Source organism: Dendroctonus ponderosae, unplaced genomic scaffold (genome assembly GCF_020466585.1).
Source record: "Dendroctonus ponderosae isolate FM_Combo_2020 unplaced genomic scaffold, Dpon_F_20191213v2 Dpon_F_20191213_8, whole genome shotgun sequence".
NCBI classification, from domain to species: domain Eukaryota; kingdom Metazoa; phylum Arthropoda; class Insecta; order Coleoptera; family Curculionidae; genus Dendroctonus; species Dendroctonus ponderosae.
In genome coordinates, this window is record NW_026019016.1 from 6,934,619 (window position 1) to 6,959,616 (window position 24,998).

A 24,998-nucleotide genomic window follows, 5' to 3' on the forward strand; every position below is an offset into this window, starting at 1 on the left:
CGGTTTGTCGATGTTTAGCATTTTCACGTTTTATGGCAGTTTTTGAAACTGTCGGTTTATTAGCGATCTTTCTGACTAGGAATTTTAATCTTCGGCTTACAGGCATCAATGTTTTAAATTTTCTTCTTTGAACTCATTCTGAGAATGACTTGCTGTTTGCGAGTGATTGGATTCAACAAAATAAAATTCTGTGCATTCAAGTCAAATAATTTTATTTCAAGAGTGGTGCAAAAGTGGACACAACAGAACACAAACGATCGTATTGCAACCACCACAGAGGCGCGAAAAATATTTGAGTTACGAAGCAAAGAAAGCTGCAGTCTGCAAATTTCTTGCAATTGTACTACCATTTATAGAAGGTGTAACTCAAAGATTTAGAAAGTTTATGTGAAGTTTTGATGATCTTTAATGATAATCAGAACTTTTAAAGCATCCAGTACAAATGAACAGACAAATTAAAAAATAAATTTAAAAAACTTTAGTTTTGCGTTGAAATTGCCTGGAATTTGTTTTACTGTCCCTAAAAGTCAATATCTATAAAAGTGACTAAGTTATAAGTCTTCTGCATGACTTTGGGTATCTAAAATTATCCAGCGGATAAACTAAATAAAAAAAAAACAGAAAAATAAAGGCGGATTCATTTTTAAAATCATAATAGTAATTAAGTGTTACCTGGATATAGGGGTTAGGATATTGGGCCAGCCTGCACGTCACTGTTTCCAAACATGATCCTATTCCGTTATCTACAACTAAATAGGGCCAGTAACTCAAATCGACCCCAATAGGAATGATTTACAGTCAACGTACAATATAACATATTATGCAAATCCAGTGCGCGACATTCAAGGTGCATCTCCCCGTACGCCAATTTTTCAATAACGCTCATTTGAATATCCCAAAACGAACTGCACGGCTGGCGAGGACTCTTTTATACCTTTCAAAAAGGGCCCTCTGAATTATATTCAAATGAACCGACCCGATTTATCACTTTTTTCTTGCACAATCCGTTCATTACTCAGTTACCTGTACAAACTGCAGTGGCGGGCTCAGTATAACTATTTAGTGGACAACACAGAAACAGGAAAATCAGCCAAAACTGAGTCAAAAATAGTCAAAACACCAAGTTTTCTTCACACACAATCATCTAAAGCCAGGAAGAATTTAATTTACCAAACATAGGTACCCACAGCTAAAAGAATTGTGATATGCAAATGAAAATATCCCACAGACATCAGACACAAATGTTACTTCCTCTATCCAACAAAGGAATAAACCCTGCTCAACAATACAAGCACCCCTTTGATGATGATCGTCTGAAAGAAGTTCCAATTTATACCCTTTGTTACACAATAGAAGACCATCAGGAAGCAACCGTCGTCAGGTATAAATGAAGAAAAATAATCCCCGTGAACTGAAGGAAAAATCCAGGGGGTGAACAACCTGGCGTCATATGCAAAGCAGCAGGTATCTAGTGAAGCTAGTCACCCTTTCCTTATAATTTTTAATCAATTATTTCAAAAAAAAAACAACTCTCCAATATAATGGGATAATAGGCAACTCTGTGTTACTCGAAAGAATTTGAATGTTGTTCTCTTTTGCAGCTCAAATTTTCGCATTTTTCTAATGGAATCGGGTTTTATTATAGATAAGTGAACTTTGAATAAAGAGACACGTGCAGATGAAACACCTCATGTACCCAACACGTAGCACGCAATTTCTGCCCCGTTAAGTTTCCACCAATTTATTCAAAAACCTTTCGTTCAAAATGATAGGCGGATGGAATATCAAACACTCTATTAGACACAGTCTCGAGCCAATTCCCATTTTCTTCAGGTTTTAATTCGATTGTTAAAGTTGAAACAAGAGTTTTGAGAAAGCAATAAATTCAGTATCAAACACCATTTGCGCGTTTAAAGAAGGTTTACAAAACACTCAATTTTCAGAAAATCATTTTGTATCCTGATACTAGTTTTTACTTGCCAAACTATTCGGTGGTACAAATAATTTAGCTTATTCCCATTGCGATAATGACAAAAATGTATTTAAAATAATCATGAGGATACGAGCTTTGACTACTAGAGAAGGAAAGGGCGTAATTGATTGATTTCCTGAATGTAAAAATGAACTTTAATATTCGTAAGTTGAATGCTACTCCTCGTCAATAACATTACATATGCATATTTGATATCGAAGCTATCGTTTCAGAAAAATTGGCCTGAGTGTTTGCCATGCTATCACACAAACTTGACGTATCGTCTGTTTTCATGGGAGGTAGGGAGGAAAATGAATTGCTGGTGGAATAACCCTTAAGGGATTAAAGATGTCAGATTTGGGTAGTTGAAGAGGGCATTTATTATAATTTTCAATTCGGACAAAGTTTAATTCATGCATCAACTTTTTGGTTGATTTAAAAACATTTGAATCAAATATTTATCAAAAGTTTCTTGCATAAGGTTGAATTCAAGAGGTTTGAGGAGAATGAAAGTTGATTGACTTTTTATATGCTTCTTGCTAGTTTACCTTTAGTTTCTCATTCGATCTGTTAAAAGTTTTGGTTGAAAATAACGATTTAGAAAACTTAGCATTGTTGTAATCAAAATATCGCAGAATATCGATTGTTTCCTGCTCTGTCTGTCGAACGTACAAAAAGGCGACCAAACAGCAATAGGAAAACATAATTCCGTATCATAAACATTAGTCGTTTCGTTTCAAATACTTGTTCTTTTTATTTCTTCTTTAAATTTCCTTTCCGTTCCAAAATTATGCGATTATACAAACTTCCTTTAATCTGAATTTTCGTGATTTAGGATTGAACAGCTTAACCCAAACTTAAATGTCCCTGAAAATAATTTTATTACTATGTAGAAAGGCAAAAAGGTAAATTAGCCGGAGATTAAAGTCCATGCGATAGTTTTCTGCGAAAAAAAAATTATTTGATTAATTAATTTGCTAAAAGCTGAATGTTGCAGCAAAAACTAATAGAGAAAAATATATGTTAAGCTTTAAAAGGAAATTAACAAAACAGTTCATCAAATGAATGACATATATTTTAGTTTATAAGAGATCGATTAACTTGGCATGGAATGGAAGAACACAGCAAATAAATTACACAAAATAAATAATAATATTAATTTGAAAAAGCTTGCCCTTAGTGAACCGAAAACTCAGATAGTGTTGGTGTTAGTTTTTGCAACTCGTTTGCAACGTTTTTGCAACGTTTTTTCAACAGTTGTGTTTGGTCATTTGGATACCAACCAAAGAGAGGATACAGTAGCAGTGGCTAAGATAATATTCAAAGCTTGCTGTTGCAACGAACCAAAGATCTTTCATAATAACAAATATAATAAGTAGCTCGATTTAAATAATAAAAGACGTTTATTCATTTTAATTTTAGTCGACATCAACAAGCGAACATAACAGTAAAACGTAGAGCTGGTAGAGGCAGGTCTTGTATTTGTAGATCCTCAGTTTGCAAATCAGAGAAAAATAATACAATTTGCCAATAACTTGACCAAAGAAATAGGTAATCATAAGGAGACCGAATTCCATTAAATACAGTACGAAAAACTTAGATTAATTCGAATTTGTAGTTAGACATAACCTTTTTTAAAGATCAAAAAACCAAAGCAAAACCCTAAAACTTCGTCATTAATCTCATCTCTCATCTATCATCAATCTCATGTAACGTGTTGTTACAAGGCATCCCAACAATACTATAGTCTTTTATCTTGCATGGTTGCAAGCTTGAGCGTTTGTTCTTAGTGATTTGAACAAATTTATTCCTTTTAATTCGGATATTATTGTTAGAGCACAGTTTCATAGAAGTGTTAAAAACGATTCGTATTTTTCTATTGTTGATAAATTAAACATTCGTCATTAGTTGATTTAGGTACAGACACATTAAATTTATCTACAAAATAACCGTTCACTTTTTACGAGAGCAGTCGACAACATGGCATTTTAATTTTGTGAACTGCAAAAGTCAGGATAAATAAAAAAACTAAAAACGGATAAATTTGTACAATGTTAACAATTAACTGGTAAAATAAATCACTTTTTTATTTCGTTATTGACTTGCGTCAACTGTGCAGTACTTGAAATTGAATTGAAATAAACTGGTAAAACAAATTAGAAAAAAAATTGGATCTTATTCAATATCTTAGCGGTGGATAAGAGAACATTAGCGGACTGATTTCATCTCAAAGACTTGACGAACCTGCAACAGAAAAATTAAAAACTTCAATATTTGAAAGTAATTGCTTCTCAGCGCATTATTTAGTTGATGAATATTCGCTTTATATATGAAAGATAAATGTGTAATAAGACAACAGGAAGAAGGCCATCTCTACGAACCCATCAGCTCTGCACATTTCTTGACGAAGGCTTTCCATTTTATCATTAAAAAGAAGCATTAGTTCCTGCAAACAATAAAAACGGATTTTTAAACATTGAATTATAAGTTTATTGACCAGTAAAATTATGTAGTTTTTCACATTTTTCTTGGAGTCTAACCTGTGGTTTTTGATTTGAACATGAAGAGATATTTACCTAATCTGAATGTAAAACCCGTCGTCAGCAGGCGCGATTAATTACACCAGTGTTGCCAAATTTGTGATTTCGTATTTTGCGAATATCTGCAAAATCTGAATATCTGTGAGCACTAGATTTTAAATCATTTTTTTTTCGTATTCCTTAAATACGGCTCCAGAGAACTCCCAAAGAATGTGATCAATTTTGAATCAGCCTCCAGAAATAACAGTCCTTCCAAATGATGCGTGATACTGATACTTAAGTTTTCGCCAAGGCAAATATTATTAGAAGCAAAACATTTTTCCAGTTTATAATTGTATTTTAACAGGGTCGAATTATTGTAAATCGGAATTGTTTTTTTTATAAAAAACGTATTTACAGATATAAATTAATCCACATCGAGCCGAGAAGAAAACAGGAAACGTTCTTTTATAAATATCAAAGAAATCCATCTAAAATTGCTCTCTCAATTTAAACTAAAGAAAACCATTCTAAAATTACATAGTAAACTTTACAACGACAGCCTCGAAATATATGCAATAATTGTAATCTATAAGTAATGGATTCATCAAATCGACCAGCTCTAAAATACACTATCAAGCAGTAATTAAGTGACTTTAATGAATACAATTTTACAAAACAAAATTTGCAGTTTACGCCACTATCAGCCCGGCATTAAAACTAAACTATAAAAAATTATACATGTACCCTGTAGCAAAACAAAATGAAAAATACCATTATTTGCATCTAATAAATATGAAAAAAGCATCTTAAAATTTGTCTTTTCTTGACCTGCTCGAGTTGGCTTTCCACCTTAAAAAAGCCATCTAGTTATTGATCTCTTAATATATTGATTGTAACTGTTACAAAGCTAGAAACAATGAATGGAAATGTCATGGGCAAGTCGCTTTTTTACCAAACTGCGGTTTTCCAAATATATGGGAAAAAAATGACGGGCCCTATTCTTGTGGCAGAAGGAAGCCTTCCATTGAAAATTTGTTTCTTTCTATTAACTTTCCTGCCCAATCCATCAAACCAATAATAAGCGAACCAAGCAACAACACAACAAACATCACACACGAACCCCATTCACCCCCATTCCATCCCTCTCCTATACACTCCCCCGGATCCACGCCATTGTTAGACAGCATGTATTAAAAATAAAATCGATGATATAACGTATTCGATACCGCGACGTGGAGAGGGGTGTAAACCCACCCGCATCCCCATTTTTTTATTACTTTATCACTACTATTGGCCTATTTTTACTCTAATCCTTCGATTCCGGTCTCAGTCGAAATGCCACGTGGAGGTTTGGTGTGGAGAACCTCTTCTTAATTACTGAGGCCTAATTGTAAGCAAAACTTTGGAGGGAAATGAGAGAGAGTGCGATGTTGTCAAGTTTGGTGTCAGCTCAGTGAGGGTTGCGAATGTACTCGGTTTGGTCTCGAAGCTTCAACCAAGACAATGCAAAATTAACTATTTAAGAAATTATCTGCTGGTGAGAACCATTTTTATTCTCATTGGAGGAACTATCAATAATCAAGTGCTTACCTTGAGCGCACCCTCGCTTTAAAAGGATATTTGCCTAGTTGTTATGTCCCGCACAGACTGCTTTTGAGGATGCTAATGCATCAACTGAAAGGTACATTTTTCAATGTTTCAAGTGCAAGTTATATGTCTATAAGGTCCAAAAGAGGAAGTGAAAAATTTGTATAAAAACTACCCACTTGCGCTTTATTAACATGTACGTTTATATATCGAGGTTCTGATTTCAATCATCTTTAAAAGCTGATTGATCATAATTGACTTCGGTTGCAAAAAGACGCAAATTATATTTTCACTTTTTGCTTCAACGTGGCAACTATGCGACGCTTCTGGATCCGGCGTCGTTCGCAGCCATTTTGATTCTGCGCCACGACGCAAACATGTGCCCGATTCGCAACTGTCTTCAACTTTCCTTGGCGCGGACTTTCTTAGTGCGCTTTCAACTGGATTTTTCTTTCCCGTCCTCTTCCTTCCTGCGGATGCAAAACCCTATCCCTGTCCCTTTCAAGGACGCGTCCGTTTCTTCCAGAGTTTTGAATTTTTCACGAGCATTCGCCGACTTTCCTTGATCCTGCCAGGTCGAACCTCGAATCCCGATATCCATATTTATTTCGTTGCTCAGTTTTACTGCTCTATTCATTTAATTTTATCATTCATTCCTTATCATTGTTCTAAGGCCAGATTTTGCTCCTATCCAGATTTGTCGGTGAGACTGTGTGAATTATCGACGGTCATCAGGTGGTTGTTGCCGGCGATCTGAAAAAGGTAATAAACATTTTTAGATCATTCTAAAGTAATTTCATCTGATTTAAGTCTAAGTCTATTTATTAGCTGGATATGGCTTTGCATGTATGATGCTGTCTTTCACTTATATACCAGCAGAAAATTTGATAAAGTATGTTTTGTGTTGTTATGTTGGTCATTTCAATCAACAAATGTCTCTTTTCACAGTTTGCTTCTAATAGGCTTATTCATGGTATATTTCATTTATTGCATTATTTGTAAACCTCCCATTCGCTTGAATTTTTGTCATTATATTTCGCATTTCTATTATAACATGGTTTTTACTCCTTTTATTCACTATTTGCTTCTTTTCATGATATTTCTGTCAAAGCTTAGATCTTATTTTGTAAATTCGATTTTAGGATTTAAATATAATTTAGCGCACTGAAAACTTTAATTTGTCTGTTATATTAGAACCTCAAAAGTTTCTACTTTTTGTCTGGCCGAATAATTCCTTTCACTATCAGTCTCGTTAAACTCAACTTAGAAACCGACTACTTTAATTATTTTTCAGATTATTTCTTTCAAACGCGTTTGCACCTTTTTTATGTTTGGATTTCATGTACCTACTTTTTTAACACAAATCTCTTAATTTAATAAAATTTCAATTCGATTGAAATTATTTTTTCTCCATTTTAACAGCTAATTTAAAGTATCCGTAATTAACTTCTAATCAAAAATATTTTAAAGCGAATGGTTAAATAGACACCATTTTGCCAGAACTGAAGAAAATCAACCCGAGTTATTGTGACCGACCTAATGAAATCGCCGTTTCCAAAGAATCAGAAAATTATTGTTATTAAACATCGATTAGGGGGGCAAACAGGCAAACTACGGGGCCGAAACCCTACATTTTGTGAGGCCGGGCATTATTCGAGGTGTGAAACCAAAATTCGACCTAAAAATTAAAAGACCATTAGGGTTTGATAGTGGTTTTCGGAAATAAATGGACGGTTTTTTTCGATATGAAACGCTCCATTGCCAAAATAGCGATGTCATTAAAATTGTGTAAAGGGTTAATTTGCTTAATGCGAATCGTGGGGCTTTTTGAGGAAATTGCATGGTATTTACGAACAAGTCCCTCAATAAAGGGGGGACTAATGAACTGAAATACGCATTACCAAACTTAAAAGCAGATTTAAAGTTCAACCTTTTATTTAAAGTACTCAATTGCTGTAATAATGTTGCAATTCCACAATAGTTCCTCTTTGTGGAACTAGAATTCTGTTGGATTCTATCCAACTATTTCAGTTGTTCGTGTGGCAATTTAAAAAAGCATTTTTGTTGCAGTCCATTGTGTCTTTCTGACTCTGCACATTTCATTTGAGTATCAAAAGTACTTTAAAACTGTTTAGTTGAATGGCCGAAGAACGCCCTCAATAATTATTCCAAGCCTTAATTATGTGCTAAGAATACCTTACAAATAGTTGAGGAAACAATATAAATCGCTGATATCACAAACATTAAACATCCGGAAAATGATTCCAAATGCAATTCGACGCAGTAAAAATAATGAATTTAGAGTGGAGCAAGACGGAAACAGGGAAGCGTTCATGTCGGAGGTTGGCCGCAAACGCCATTCCGACTGCCCTTAGGGCTGAAAACATGTGCGGACATCGTCCAGGAATGGCGCCCTTTGGGCAAATTGCAGGCCAATTTGCATCTCGGTTCAAACATGGACATGCATGCTCGATTAATTTCGACTACGTTGCCGAATGTACCATTTTTTCTCTCCTAAATATTCTGCATATATCTACAAGTAATTTTGAATGATTATTGAGACTGGAATTATCACTTTGATTTTAGCCTGGTAGTGCTTTAATCGAATGCTTATTAGCCTTAAAATTGCTTGTAAAATATTTTCTAAAAGTAGAAGCTATGGGTTCTTAAATGTTTTTTTTTTGTTGATTTCACAAAAAAACTTTTCATTTTCCCATAAGAAAGTTTCAGTACTTCAGACCTCAGCAAATTTATTCCTAATATTCCCAGTTTTCAAAGTTTCCAACCGTTCAGCTTAGATTGCCTTTTCACTTTGCTTAACAATATCTTGACTTATAATATCGTCTTGCACGCATTTTAAAGTAATAAAGTTGCTATTAATATAATTTTGTAAAACAAGGAAAAAGGAAATTTCTAGCTTTAGATAGATATACTTAATTTTTTTATCGAGTCTTCGACTGAGAAAGTATTAATAGCTCTAGTGCTAAACTTAAGTTTTCAAGAGAAATTAGACTATTTGGATGAATTGATGGATAAATTTGGAGTGATCTTCTTGACCGAAACGTAATAAAACTGCAATAAAAACAATAAATTGGTCTCACCGATCTCTAAGATATTCTGCTTTCCAAAGTTACTAACTTAAAAAGCTTAGGACGAAGGCTAACATCGATGTTAACCTTAATTTCAAAATGGAATAAAATTCAAAAAACAGGATAAATTACGATACAATAAATCAAAATATTACAAAATCTGATATATAAGTCGATATCGACGACGAGAAAAGAATGCTCCACTTGTCACACACAGATTTTAAGCTTTTTTATCGAAAGTTATTAAAAGCACTAGCAAATTAACGCAAATTTTATAACGCACGAGAAACGAGAAAACCAATTAAAATTATTAATAAATTGAATGCAGTTAAACTGATGAAATCGACGTAATTTTGCCAAAAATTAATTCCACCATCAGTTTTTCGACTTCACATCAGAAGCAAAAAATTAAATATGTTAGTTACTATTGTTACATTTGTTCCCTTATAAGGACTTGTTTTTTAAATTTAGTTAACTGTAAATTTTTCTGACATTCGAACAGCATTATTTCTCGTTCGTGACTATACAAGATTATAAAATTCACTAAACTCTGAGCACTATCACTTGAATTTTTAAAATTCTATTTTAAATATCCATCGATCTTCAAACTAAAATTACATCAGAAAAAAATCGTTATAAATCCTCTATTTTAGCTAAAATACACGTTATAGATATAATGCGTACACTTTCATGTTCAGACGCAAAAATGCTTAAACCTCTTTCAATATTTGTAATTTCAAGCATTTACAACAGATGTAATAATGGTGTGGCAACAGATGTAATAATAAAATTAACTATTCTTTGCCAAAGTTCTTCCCCAAAAATCACCATCTAAACATGTGTTTTTTAAATTTTATGGGTTCAAAATAACTGGTTCTCCAAAAATTGCAACACTGCTAAACGCTCACAGTTCTTTCAGATGCAAATTCGTGCACATGCAAGTGTTTCGAGCCTAATTGCACTAAATTGCGCTTATGGATTTTGGGTCGAATTAAAGTTTCAAGTGGAAACAGGCATTTGCAACATGTAACATTGTTGATTCACGTGACAACTTCAGACCTTGTTAAGTGAGTTATTGCACGAAATTCAGCAAATTCAGCCAATTATAGAGATACTTTTAGACACGATTCAGCCAAATTTAAAATGCGTCGTTTTTCTCATACAAGGTGGCAGATTCAGTTAAATTAGTGTCTAAATTGTGTGTTTGAATATAAACTGAATTTTTACTTGTCTCAGTTGCGAGTAAAAAGCATTGTTAAATTATCAGTTGAAAATGAGACTCTCTTCTCATTTTGTTATTGCTCATTTTACGAATATTCAAGCGACATTTACAAACTCAAGCGGGAAATTTATAATAAATAATCATCTAATAACCCAGAAAAATCCTTCATTGAAACAACAACTACGCATTAATGCTTAAGTACAAAGCATGAGTTTTTACTGAATTTTCAGTGTGTTTCAAGAGTACAGCACTTAATGTTCAGCTATGTCGCATACCACAGTAAGCTTAGCGTGACAAAGGTGATTTAGAAAATTTGCACTGTAATATTCAATGAATTAATAAAGCATATTTTTGTAAAGAAATATAATCAAGAGCACATTTATGCGCCCCAAAATACATATTGTGGGTACCTTGGAAGTGAACAACCAACTGATTATCTTAGCTAAGATCGCGTCTTTTGAAATGGCTTCAACTTTTCAAAACCTTAGTCAGTTTCAGCTGTGTATATAAGTTTGTTGGAGAACATTATTAATATATTTCTTTTTGGTTTATTGAAGTCTTGGCATTTTTGTTAAAATTGATCGAAAGTAACTGAGAAATTAATTGGAAAATGTGCTGTGGTGTCAAAATTAAATGTGTGAAGACGAACTTTAAAAGAACATTTGTCGAATATTCTAAGCCAGACGCATCTGAGTTTGCACATTTGCAGAATTATATAAAGCCTTACGCCAATGGAATACACACTTTATAAAATTGCAAAATCATAGGATCAAGCGTGTTTTCAATGTGCCTGACTTACGCCTACTAATTGTCCTGACAAATGGGAAAACACCGTCAACAATAATGATTGAAAAAACTGAAACCGGAAGCTAACAGAAGCGAGTTATTAATTTACCGAAATTCGCGATAATATCGAAAGTTAATCACTCAAATGGATGTATAAGCCCGTTCGATGCAATCAAGTTACACGTATTATCCCCGTGCCAGATTAATATAATAAGGCGCCTTTTCACTATCTCATAAATCTTTTCAAATTATTCACTAGCTGGTTTATTACCTTTTTCATCAGGTTTGACAGAACGGTAATTGGTTTTACCTAATCAATTTGGTGGCATTCAATTTCCGACTAACGATTTTCTTTTCGTGCTTTCGAGGAATGAGGGCTTTATGGTATTTGCGTTTTTGAAAGAACAGTGTGATAGAGATAACGTGACTGATGCTCCAGACTATACAACATGGACATTTGAACATAATTGAAGCAGTTTCTATGAGCATTGATTAGAAATCATGGAATAAGGATTAAGAACTTGATTTGAACGTGTCTGAACTGATCACTTTGACCCCTAAAATATAATTCAAAAGAGTTGCCACATAGAGAAAAATTGCAAATAACATTGAATGCTCTAATCTAAACGCTTGCTTTTGTTTTTCAACGTGCAAATGGAAAGTAGTTTTTCCGCTGTAATTAATGAAATTAGCTTGATTAGTTTCAGTCGTTGGCATGATTCGTACTGCTATTGTTATTTTATGGTTTAACAAGTTTATGAAATATTTTATGATGTTAATGTAATTTCCTAAAATTACAGACAAAAGCTACACCGACTATTTACGTTTAATTAGATTTTATCTCAAAATTGCATTGAATCCATCGCTCATTTGCACTAATTCAACTGTAAAATAAGTGATATGTAATGTTAATAATGGATTAGAATTAAGTCATTAGATTGTAATTAAATTGCAAATTTTCACACTCGAGTTTGAACAAAGCAAACATTAACATAGACAGGGTCCACGATAAGGATGCAAGTCGGTTAAATTAGTAAAAAGTTGAGTTATTAGGGGGCCTTATAGATAGATAATTCGAAAAAAAGTTATTATTCGGATTTTCGGATTTTCGCACGTAAGAATTAATGAATTTCAGTAGTAACGTAACATATAAAGCGGTGGCTCTTTATTTTGAAGTATCGAATTTTCAGGGTCTCACCTCCCAGAAGGTTTCCAACTTATAAAATAATAATCCCTAAAAAATTTGTAGTTTTTTTAGGAACTCAAACTTTTTATGATATTTAGTTAGTCCCTCTCTCTATTATAAAATGCTTATCTACTGCAAAATTAAGTGCTAACTTTAGTTCAGTAATATAAATAAAAAATAGACGTAAATAAGTATTTTTGAAGCAACGCATGTACCTTACAATCTGGATAAGTATGACGATCATCACTCACAACTTGTAAAAGAAGGTACTTTTGACTTTTATTCTTTGTTATAATATAATTATAATCCCGTAATAAATGTCTTCCTCCTTCGGCAACATCCTTAACAAACTAATGAGTAATAAAGTGTATTTATCCCTTTTTGATAATTTTCTCGGACTTTCTAGGGGGTACTTAAAAAAATCAGTTGATATATGAAATCTTCTGAAAAGTTTCAATATTTCAGATGATACATAATTACTAATTTCCTTTTATAAAATGCTCGATTCAAAAATTTTTTTTTAAAATATAATTCGGGCAGATTTCCAAAACTTTGGTGGTCTCTACCATTTTCAGTTTCTCAACCCTTGGCTCATTCGTGTCAAAAAAATGCAAGATCAACTTTTTCAAGAGTGAACTATCACAAGTGTTCCACGAATTTATTCATTATTACTTGAGAAATAGAAGAACCAGGATATTTAAAAATTATCTTGAAAAACTGAAGATCTTGGAAAGGAGCTTCTATTGCCCCACTGAATTAAAGTTTCAAATAAGCACCGCACTTGCTTGTTCTGTTCCTGTTCCAGCTCTTAGTTTTGGTACTAGTAATTGAGTCACTTTCTGAGGACACAAACAATTTTCCAGTTATACCTTGGTAATAATTTGTTCTCCCAAAGCACGAAGAGAGAATCCATTTCATTAAATTTAAATATATTTTGGAGCTATTTTTCTCGATTTGCACTAAACTTGTTTCTTTAACGTTGAGACGTTGATCGGTTCATAATTAGTTGGGAAACATTCACATCTAATGATTCCGCAGTGGTAATTTTTATATGAATAGTTTGACGGTCACTAATTTTACATTTGTCCAGGGCAGAGAGAAGTTTCGGTGTCAATATTTGGAACCATCCTCATTTTTTCGGATTTGAACAACCGGGTTGACGTGTTTGCTCTTCTGCTACTATATCTTCAAACTTTCTGCTTAGCTTAGGCTACTACCACAAGAAGAATCTAGTTGGAAATTTTCTAAAAACAGAGCTTTATAAGAAATTATTATCCAAAAAATTTAAACAATTTAGTTTCCCAAAGTTTCCAATTCCACGTCCTTTTTGTACTCTCTTCCAATTTGAAAAATTTTGATTTCGATTTTCATTCTTTATCTGACAACTTTGAATCAATCCCAAGCATCGGTCCAGATCATCCTTTTTGCCTTTATACAGTTAAAATTGTCGTACCTTCTTGATTCTTTATGATTTCCATTGCGTCGTTGTGAGCAATATAAAAAGGAGGTCTAGTGTTTCAAGGAAAGTATCAACTTTTCTCTTTAAGTCTCCGATTCACTTTTAGCTGACTCTCTGAATCTCTTCATTTTTTGTACAAAATTTTCAATTTAGTTATACTTTGTTGTTCATCCCATAAAGGAATTCTTGCTTTTTGCCATTATACAGCCAACTCCTTAATTGCAAAATATGCAGTAAGAAGTAAGTTTAACTTTGCAATTTAAAAAATAGTACACTAAGAACTTGTCGGCAAGAGGGTAATTTGCTTCGCACAAGCTGATTTGTCACATTCCCAAGTAAATAGAGTTGATCCTGAATACGTAGGTACATTGTTTAGATCTTCAGAATTTACTATAATTTTTAGGACACTCTCACAATTCGTAACAATATAAATAATTCCTCAAAAAGTTTTCTCGTTTCTATGACATTTTTAATAAATTAAATACTATAGTGCTAAAGTACTTGGTAATTGCTGGTGAATGGGTGTCTATATCCTTAATAAATAGCGTTTTCAGCATAAAAGGTTTCGTGCCACCAGTAAACATTTAAAAAAATGTTTAAAAATATTATAAAAAAAATTGGTAGCTTTGGAAAAGTCGAAATTACTTGAAGGTTTGCAATAAAATAAATAATAAGGTTGCTGAAAAAATTAAAAGTAATAATAAATGAATAAGCACAAACAATTGCTTTATAGGAAATTGCTTGCGCTCCCAGTAGACTATAGCACGTTTAGCTTAGAAAGTTTCGCAGCAGCAATAGTTTTTCAATCAATAGAGTACATTTAATGGGTGTGCAATCATCGATCTAAACTAAAATTTATATTTACCATTTCAGGTGAGAATCCTGCTCCTGCTCATACAAACCAGCGAACCGACTCCACTGGTAAGTCCACTTAAACTATACAATAATGTTGGTGTCGACATACACATTGAAACCTCCTAACTTCAACTAACTAATGCACAAGAAGCAAAAAATTTAAATTACCCATCAGCAAGCAACCCTTCTGTTCCGGGGAGTGGCCTTGAACCGTTGCTTGGGTGGGGGGGTTGTAATTATACCTGACCCTTCTGAATTAAAAAAAAACGCGGCCCATCTGCATACGTGCTTCTTCGTTAATTCCTGTAACGGGCCATGCATGTGCATAATAACGAGCCCAAAGGGACAGGAAACTTTCACTAATGTGAATAGAAATTACGTATGGGAACTAACAGCAGCTCTGTAAAGAACTAATGAGAGTAAGAATTCAAATTTTACTTGCTGAGAAGTAAAGTATATTTAGAACAATGTTTTTGTTCATCAACGTAATCGTTCGAATCGACCACTCTATTACTGTTATTATTACAGTGGTTAGGGAACTTAATGAAAGGCGTTAATCCCTCCGGGAATAGTTTATATTATTCCCTAGAATGCAGCGAACTGAAATGCTTTACACTGATAAATTATCAGATTAGTCAAGAATTCGAATTGCCTCATTTCGTTTACTTACAGTACTGGGACTTGCAGAATACGAAAACAATATATTTTAAAAATTACTATACGATGTGTTCGGGTTAAAAATTTACCACCCTTATACCATCTTTATTAATTGATCGATTTCAATTATGGCTTTTCTGTTAGTTAGATGTTCCAAATTCGTATTAGACTTCTCACTTAAAATAATATAAAATTCATCACCCTGGAAATTCATTTTTCTGCGACATCGGGTGTAAATAAAATTTTGAAAACCAGTTTTGTATTTAAAAGTAGGTACAGTTCCGGAATATTCTCATAAAAGCACTAACTTGGTTATTGTAGTAACCATCGCTCATTACGCATTACGATGTTTTCACCTACCGATTGCCAACGCTAAAATGCAAAATGTAATTATTATTTTTAGAAAACTTTTCAAAAACATTAATCACTAACTTTAATTAAATGAATAAGTACAAGTTTACCAATTGTTAAACTGAAGCAAAACAGAATTTTACCAGTTTTATGATTATTATATTGACTTTGAGAATCAGTCGACATTTTTTTCCTAAAAATTGCCCTAATGGTACTATTTAAAATTTGCTATCTGAAAAATGTTGCACACATGACTACAGATGAATATTGAAACTACTAGTCGAATAAGCCTCTTGAAAACCTAATTCATATGAAAATAATCATTAAAACTGATCAAAAAAGACGCATTGCAAAATTCGAATAAACTGAGACAAAATTACTGAAGATTTCGATTTTATAATAGATGGTGTAAATATGCTGGCAAAAATCTCAGCGCTATAGCTAACTTATGTTTAGTTTTACATTTTGTAATATACACGGAAAATTAAAAATGTATAACAATATCAAGCCTGTATTATTATATAGCTTTATTTGCGAAAGACTAATTCATAAGCAACGATTAAGGCCCTAATGAGTTTGATATAAACAAGCAGCAGCACCAAGCATGAAAAATGATTCTAAAGTTTTACGGAATCAAGGAAAATGCCCGCACTAATCGCAGTTGAATATCATTGTTTGGCTTGGACTTTTCGGCAAAGTCATAATATTTTTAAACAAAATATACTATACACATAAAAATAATTTAAATTGTGTGTATATTTTGTAAGAAATAGTTATTTTTATTTCTGATATCTGCCTGCTTTCACACCTTATTTCATATAGGCTTAACACCAGTCAGAGTTTTGTAAAGTACGTGAAGGCAAATTATTTTTATTTTATTTAATATGAGTTTCTTTAAAGGAGGCAGTTTGTAGATGGCAAATATTTATGGAAACAATGTAATGACTATATATTTTAAAAAGTTATTCATTCTGAAACACACTATGAATAGTCCTAATTTGATCAGAATGTTTGAATCATGGCTGATCGATCAATCATTTTTCTAAAGCCTCATAGTAGCAATATCGCTGAGAAAAAATTTGTCATGCGTTTGTTACTCAATCTACAGCAGATTACAAGTCGTTAGAATCATAAGGGGGAAACGTACAAAACAGAAGCATTTAAAAGTTAGTGTTGTTGTGGAAGATTTCATCCTGAAGCGCAAATAAAAAATTTTTAGAATCAGTTTTGAACGAACAAAGGTATCGAATGACGGTGAAGTGAACAACCTAAACATAATTGATGGATTTAAATTCAACGTATTATTGTGATTTTAAAATAATAATTATTATCTTACTTTTCATAAATAATAAATCAAATAAAATATGAATCCTTGTTTTATGTAGGTATCTATTTCTTTGACCCAATCATAAGAAGTGTTCCATGTTGGTGCCATCAATATCAATATAATTTAAAAGGTTAACTTTTCTTGATGTTATTTAATATTTATTACCTCAAATCTCAATTTTTGTAAGCCACTTTGCCCGCCTTATTTAGCAGCAAATATTGTTCGTTTTTTGCATTTGTGAAAAGTAAGCAAACAAAATATCAAATGTATATTTTCTCGCAATGCTTAGCTTAGATTAAAGTGACAAACATTGAAACAACCCATCAAAGAACATATGGGACGATTTTGCCGAGAAGCAGTTTTCGGTCCCATTTGCTAAATAGCCCGCATACATTACATATCGAAAACATTACTTTAAAAAATAAATGGCAAAGAAAATTTATGCTCTCGATTCAACTCATTAAATTCCTCAAAAACTACCTATAAATCTTCGTTACCGGCGGCGGAGCGTGTATTCGCTCGATTTTTCACAAAGCAATCTCTCGAATGAATATTCACAAACATACATTCCTGATTTATGTGCACCCATATGGGAGAGGGACGGGAAAATAGTGTGAAATACACACGGTATGTAATTACTGGTGTGAATACAGGATTGGAGTTCGAAAGTTTTACAGTTTACGTTTTGAAATTAGTCTCTGGAACCAGAAGCTGCTACCAAAATTTTACAGTTTTAGCGCGGCTTTAAAAGGTAGAATGAAAAGCGAAGCAATTAAAAAAGCTACAAAGGGCGCCATGACTGAAATCCAATTAAAACGTGCAAGTAGCCCAATTTTCAGCATATAAAAAAATTAGCGTGGTCTGTTATTAGGCCATCCAAACTACCAAAAATAGTAAAAACATCAGACAAACCACTTAAAGCAGCATGAAATGCAATATGCAAATACTATTTCTAGCCCTTCCATGTATTTTAAAAAGGCAGGTAGCGAAACAAATTTCTCTAACGGCTTTCGACTCACACAGATATTAAATCTAGGTATCCCGGAATAATAGCCCTTTTTAACCACCAGACAAGAAATATATGATATAAACCATGGTCGGATGGATAAGAAAAATGCGTGTTATTATGGGCACACAATGGCAGGTTTGCCGAAGAGATTTGCGAGCTTTTGTGCAACCCTTTTCGGGATGCAGCGGAAGGGCTCACTTTTTAAAAGGTTTATGCAAATAATTATTCGGAATTATCATGCGGAAACGCATAAAATATGTTGTCCGGGGCTTTGAACTATTTATATCGATCATAATATGACGCGGGGTGCAGTCAAACCATAAACGTTGTTTAAAAATTAATAGTCGATTGTTTAAATGATGTATTAAGACTATTCAACAGCTTTGTGTAATTTCTCTTGATTATTAATACTCAAAGTTTGCATTTTTCTCATTCTTACGTCCGCTCATAACGACTGAAGTTCATGTCAGAGAACACACGAATTTGCTTCTAAAAGGCTTGTGTATTGATGCTTTCTTGTCGATAATCACGGAAGAACTCGTGATCCATCCGAACCTGTCCATATTCAATGTGTTCGAAAACGAATATATAAATGAAACAAAGTTATAAGCAATTTCTTTTTCCCGCTACATTTTCGAGCAATTTTGATTAATAATCGGATATAGGGTTTATGCTTAATATGCGGGCAGTGAATGAAAAATCTTTAAAAAGCAATTTGCTTAATTTCTTTCTCTCCATACTGCATCTAATAACAAACAGACGCATTGGCATTATGAAGCAGAACTACCAATTTCATATTTATCCAGTGTCAGCTTTTGCCCCGGTTATTGAATTTCATTCAAATTAATGGTGTTTTTCTTCGGCAAGGCAAATAAAACACTTAAAAAGTCAGCCAGAAACACGAAAGCAAACATCCGATCAAGCAGCCTTTACTACATCCTACCTGCGTTTAATTGTGTCAACCCTTTGTGCGCCCTTAGATAAACAGTCTGTGAATCGTATCCGTTCCCCTCAATTTCATGTCATTTCGATATCCCTTACAACTGCTAAAGTGTTTAACCTTTAGTAACCCACCTAATATTCCGCTGGGCTTCACATTTCAATTGATTACTAGCATTTGAACCAAAAGGAATTGTTCATTCATTTATTTAAATTTTTTCTTCTTTTAATTAATTGTTCATGAAAGTTTTTTCGTCCAGGAAATCTTGCATTCATATTGTTTCCTTACTGTCTCTACTAGCCAAAAAGGAGCAAAAAGTAAAACCATTCTTTGACGGCCTCCAAACCCGAACACCCTACTTTCAAACAATGTAAAGTTGATGATAATCATCATCGATAACTTTTAGCAATTTCTTAATTAACCTCTTCCAAACACATGTTATTTTTGATGATTCGTTGACAAAATCTTTTTTGTAATTTCATAATCGGCGTTGTCCTACACCGGTGTTATTCATTAGTTCGATCGGTAACCAGATAAGATTGAAAATGGGTCGCCAGACCTACTTGCACCTGTTTAATAATTCAATAAAAAAGTAAAAGGCCAACTGAAAGCCATTAAGTAAAACCGAAAAGATATCATTCCTCATTTCCTTTATAGTCCTTTTTTGAGGATGTCATAATCTATTATATCTTTTACTTATGTTTGGCTCATTAATTAGGTGTAGCAGATGGTCAGTCCGAATTTCATGGTAAATATTTCGAGCATGTTGGCAGTTTTTCGTTCAAAGTTTTGATCGTTTTCTGAAATAATTTTACAAGCTATTAACGTATATTAACTGTGGGTTTTGGCATACATAATTTCAAGGCAATTATCGACTTAAATTTATGATTAAACTTACAGAAATTGTGGAAGAAAACATGCAAAGTTGAAAATTTATTACTACCTATATTGGGAGAATCGATTTTCTTTAGAGTTTCGGAGTCAAAGTGCAGTTTCTTCAAATTATTTCTTCTAATTAACGTTAATTTAGTTGATCGAATCAAGCTGTTTAGAATAATGCTGCAAAGGACAATCTAAAGAAAACAGAGTGCCGGAAGAAGAAAAAAGTAACGGTTAAGAAACCTGATTGGTTTAACTGTAGCTCATTGGAGCTTCTTCAGAGGTCAGTAAATAAAGTGAGGAAAGCAATGATGATAGAATGTCTCGAAAGGCCCTTCAGGAGGAACAGGGTCAAATAGTTGCCACTATAATATCAGAAAACAAGAATGGTTGAGCTAAAGAGATTTTAAAAAAATTGAGGAATTGTCCAAAAAGTTGCAAATTTCGGTTTTAAACATGAAACACCTAACCGATTTTGTGAGTTCTCTGGAAAAAAAATTTGTAAATGCAGTCGCAAAATCAATGTCGGAAAATTAAAATCAAAATGAAGAAAAGCAAATGGACAGCGATAAACAAGAACAGCAATAAGTTACGAATAACGTAGAAATTTTAAAAGTGAGAAAAGGAACATGTTAGAAAAGGGTAAATTTTACTAGAAATATATATAATTGAAATGAAAATAAAAATTACTCTTCTAGCCACGACTTACAGAAAAATGTCAGCTCATCATTAAAAATTTGAGATCTATGCTATGAAAGGAATCAATTTTCATGAATATTAATCATTCTAGCAAATTTAGAAAATACACTGAAAATGTACGAGTATACAAATCTCAAACCAACCTTACACCAAAAATAAAAAAAATTCTGAAGATAACAACATGTTTTTAAAAATAGCTTAAATAACAAGAATTTTCTTAAAAGCGAAACATGTTTGTCATTGTTAATTATGTTTTCAAAATTCCCTGTTAAGCAACATCGTTTTGTTCCTCAATTTTATATTTGGTTTTGCTTTAGACCAGTTTCACTATTTTACACGTTTTTAAATTTCTTTTCAATAATATCAATTTTGTCCTTTTTTACCTTATATTTGATTTTACTCTTATGCTGTCTTTTCGATTCTGTTATTTAATTTTAAAGACTAAATCATTACCTTTCATTGAAGGCTGACATGATTTTGACTCTATATAAGACCACCACTCTTTTTTTCCTTTTAGAGCCTCAAAGATAGCTTAATAACAGTCTTTTTATTTTCTGCCACCATCAATTGACCCATAAACTCTAGAACCTGAACAGGAATCTTTGGCCAATTACCACCACGGCTACTAATAAATTACAACATTAAAATTAACTTCCTGTTTAAGTACAAAAGCTTGGAAACTTTCATTAAAAGCTGAGACGCACATACAATAATATTACGTTTCACGTTCCTCCTGAAGAATGTAAACTAATAAACGCAGTAAGAACTCTTAATATTGGCAAGTAAAAACTTCTCGAGTGAGCAACGAGTTTGCAGACAGGCGAGGCGGTAAGAACCTACCCCAAGCAAATGATTATAATTCCTCTAAGACGTACCAACCAGCATTTTGCAGTCATAATAAGAAAACAGCGAAAAGCCGAAAGCAGACGATAAAGTTCGTTAGCGCTACGGCCTGAATGAGGGCCGCATCCCCACGTTCCCCCTTTGACTTCATTCATGACTCCCCTCCACTGTTTTTAAGAGATGAGTTTCTCTCCCGTTTTAAAATTAAAGCTGAACTGGGAGGAAGTGTAAACTAGACCGTGACCCAGTCTCGGAGTTTGCCTCATTCTCAACTTTCAGCACATTACGGAGTTTAATGAACTGAGCGGGCATGGAAGTTGGAGTAATAAGGGAAAGTTCGAGTCATCGGAAGTTTATTGACCAGGGACTTTCTGCTCGCAGTGCTAATTCGTGTTTGTGGATTCTCTGAAAGTGACCATGTAAAACGAGAATCAATAGTGTTTGATTTCAATTGTTTCTCTTGTTTCTTTGCCACTTTATCTTCTTAATAAAATATACATAAGAAATGTGCCATAACAGATACGTTGCAAGATTTTTGTCTTAATAAAGACTTTATTATTATTAATTAAATAGACTTTCTCGGTGTCTGAAGCGTCTGCGCTTTGAAAATCTGTTAGAAAAGCCCATTTGAACTTCTTGCTTTTGTCAGGTGTGTGATTTCGTATCACGTAACCGAATGTTTTAAAACTCATGCATTTCCCATAAATACGGAACCGGAATGATTAAAAGTCATAAACACGAATAGGACGCAAAAAGGCCATCGATCAACATTATTCGTCGGTGCATAAAGGCGCACATTCATTTACACACGGACGCTGATCTATCAAACATTTTTCATCGGTGCATTGTGGCTCGTAACTCATCCGAAAACATGAAATGTACAGGAAATGCAGGTGTCAGGAGGAAGGACGTGCGTTGATTCCGAGATAACTTCTTTTATATGGAATCCATATAAATAGCCCCTAGTTTGGCCCACTTGCTACCAGTAAGCGCACATAATCGAACTTTTAAGAGCTTTTATTCTTCTCTTTTTGCTGTTCGTCTTAAGCCAAAGTCCCAACACCTTAAATTATTTCAATTTATTTTTGTCATATTTTTCACGTGTTTTCTTCGCTAATATGAGGAATTGTGGGTTGGTGTGTCGTAATTTTTTGAATAGCAAATAAAGGTATCAAAAATGCAAAGATTAATCAAAAATATCAAATTGAAATTAAATAATCAAATTGAAAATGCAGATTTTTAGGCAAATTATCTCAAAGGTAGAAAAAGTTAATGTTAAGTCAATATAAATAATTGTACATACTTTCCTGACTGTGTTTCAATTCCAAATCAAAATGAATTCCTGGGCTTCAGTCATTTATTGTCTATTTATCAATTAAGTAATATTATCAAATTAAATTTATATTTTCTAAATATATGCCAAGGCTTAAAGTAGCAACAACGCTACACATACAAACTGATGATGGTGGAAAACACCGAAACGTATTTTAATTGATAAATAGACAATAAATGACTGAAGCCCAGGAATTGATTTTGATTTGGAATATAAATAATAGCTACTAAAACAGCGAAAACATGGGGCAAATAGACACGACGACTGAACATATAGCGCCTTTTAGTAATTTAATTAAAGGCATGCTGATTAAATTTAGCTGCAAACTGGAGTTTTAAGCAATTCAAAGACAAAAAAGTGGCTGAGCCGAAAAACAGAACAAAAAAGCCACCAAATCATTGAGAAAAGAACAGAATATACAGAACCACTTAATGTCAGGCGTGTGTGAATAAGCGAAGATGTTAATAAAATTTCTTCCACAAACTATCGTTTCTGAATTAAGAAATTCTCAGCAAAAACTGACTTATTTAATAAAAAATGTTAGATATGCATCATCTTAAAACACAGTTTCATAAAATAGCCGCTTAACAGCTTAAGGTTTTTAGATAAAAATATTTGTAAAAGTCCTCGTGGTGGTATTCAAACTGAAAACCAATTACTATTCTATCATGATCGAGCTCTATACTTTTCACTTTAACTAATAGCATGGCTGTCTCTTCGTATTTCTCGCAAATTGCACTAATTCCATGTACAATTTGTATAAACAGAGGCTTAATTTGGAACGTATAAAAATCGTGCTTACCCAGACCGTTTCTGGCCTTTTATTATAATTTCAAATTGCATATTATTAGGATAATTCGCAGCAATTTGCAACTTTAGCTGTCGCACTTTAGTTTTTTACGGGAACTTAAAGTAATTATTGGGACAAAATGCAACGCGTGCTATTTCGCATGCAAATTCTTTGTAAAGAAATACATGTTTAATGGCAGGGTGATTGCGCCCAAGGGCGGATTTTCCTTTAGTTGCAACCACATAGTCAGTCCTCTCAATGTCTCAATGCCGAAAACATATTTGAATATAATAAGAAACAACACTGCTTTGGCCAGCACAAAACTTAAACATTTTTAAGTTGGCTACTTACTAAAAATGTTCTTATTAATCTAATATATTTGCGGACGTTGATATGAGACACCATCAAGCAGACATGGAGGATATATTAAAAATTCCTTTCCGGTGTGTCTTTTGATGCGTGACGGAAAAGCTTGCGTAAAACTTTGTCGACAGCCGGATATTATTTTGACCAAAACCTGGAAGATATTCAGGACGTTATGGAAATTTCATTTTCGTATGATGCTTATTGGAGTCTTCTTTCCTCAAGGAAATATTAAACATAACTGGATTTTGTGTTACTCACCCCAAATGCATATTGTTTTTTTCTGGAATAACTCTGTGTGTGAACAGCAGATTATTTGATTTGTTTGTTATTTCCTTACAAAATTAGTTCAACTGTTTGATTAGTTTCAATCTAAGCTGCTTAACAAAATAAATGATACAGAATCACATTTGGCTCATAATATTCGATTGCTGTGAGCGCGTTAATTTTTGTTTGAGGCGTTGTCTGATTCAAAAATTTTCTGACAATCTGTGTTTTTGGAGAAATTTAGCGCTTGAGGTAAAGTTCATACAGAGTGCAATCGAAACAATGTGTGATTTGACCTCCAACGGCGTACATATAGACCTTCAAACTCGAGACGGCTTTTTCATTTTTTGGCTGTCTGTAGAATATGGAGGGTTTTCAAAAAATATATCTTCTTGCTTTTGCTATGATAACATTTTTTCTCTTGGACCGATTTTCCAGATATAGAGCACATGTTAACGCTAAAACTGCATAGTGGACTAAAGACAAAAATTCAATATACACGCTTGCATTGAAAGTGGCGCAAATCAAAACTGCACCCTAAGTCTGAGACTCTGGCAGACCTTCCATTCAAGGAACTTTTACTACTTTTAAGCAATCCGTCTTTCGCCCAAACCGGTACATAAAAATTTTGTCTTAGTCGACCATACGGTTTTCGTTTCAACGTGAGCGCGAGATTTTTTCTTACTGACTGAAAAAGAATTGGACTAGAAAATGCTTCAAAAAGAAATCAAATTGCTAAGCGCAAATAAATTTCAGTACCAAAATTAGGACAAGTTTAGTCGTTCAACGATTGTTTTGTTGTAGAAGTAAGTAAATTTGGTACCAACTAGATAGATGTGGGTTCTGAATATGTTTATCTTTG

At 33.3% G+C, this 24,998-nt stretch overlaps 2 long non-coding RNA genes across 2 annotated transcripts in view; one reads left to right on the forward strand and one right to left on the reverse strand.

Annotated features, from left to right (window-relative positions):
• Window positions 1–24,998, forward strand: part of LOC125505460 — a 68,386-nt gene that overhangs the window by 33,242 nt on the left and 10,146 nt on the right. The window contains exon 3 of the long non-coding RNA XR_007282186.1: window positions 14,697–14,744. This is a non-coding gene — a long non-coding RNA (uncharacterized LOC125505460). The remainder of the gene's footprint in view (window positions 1–14,696; window positions 14,745–24,998) is intronic.
• The window catches only part of LOC125505459, a 35,799-nt gene continuing 14,153 nt past the window's right edge, over window positions 3,353–24,998 (reverse strand). Inside the window, exon 2 of the long non-coding RNA XR_007282185.1 lies at window positions 3,353–6,834. This is a non-coding gene — a long non-coding RNA (uncharacterized LOC125505459). The remainder of the gene's footprint in view (window positions 6,835–24,998) is intronic.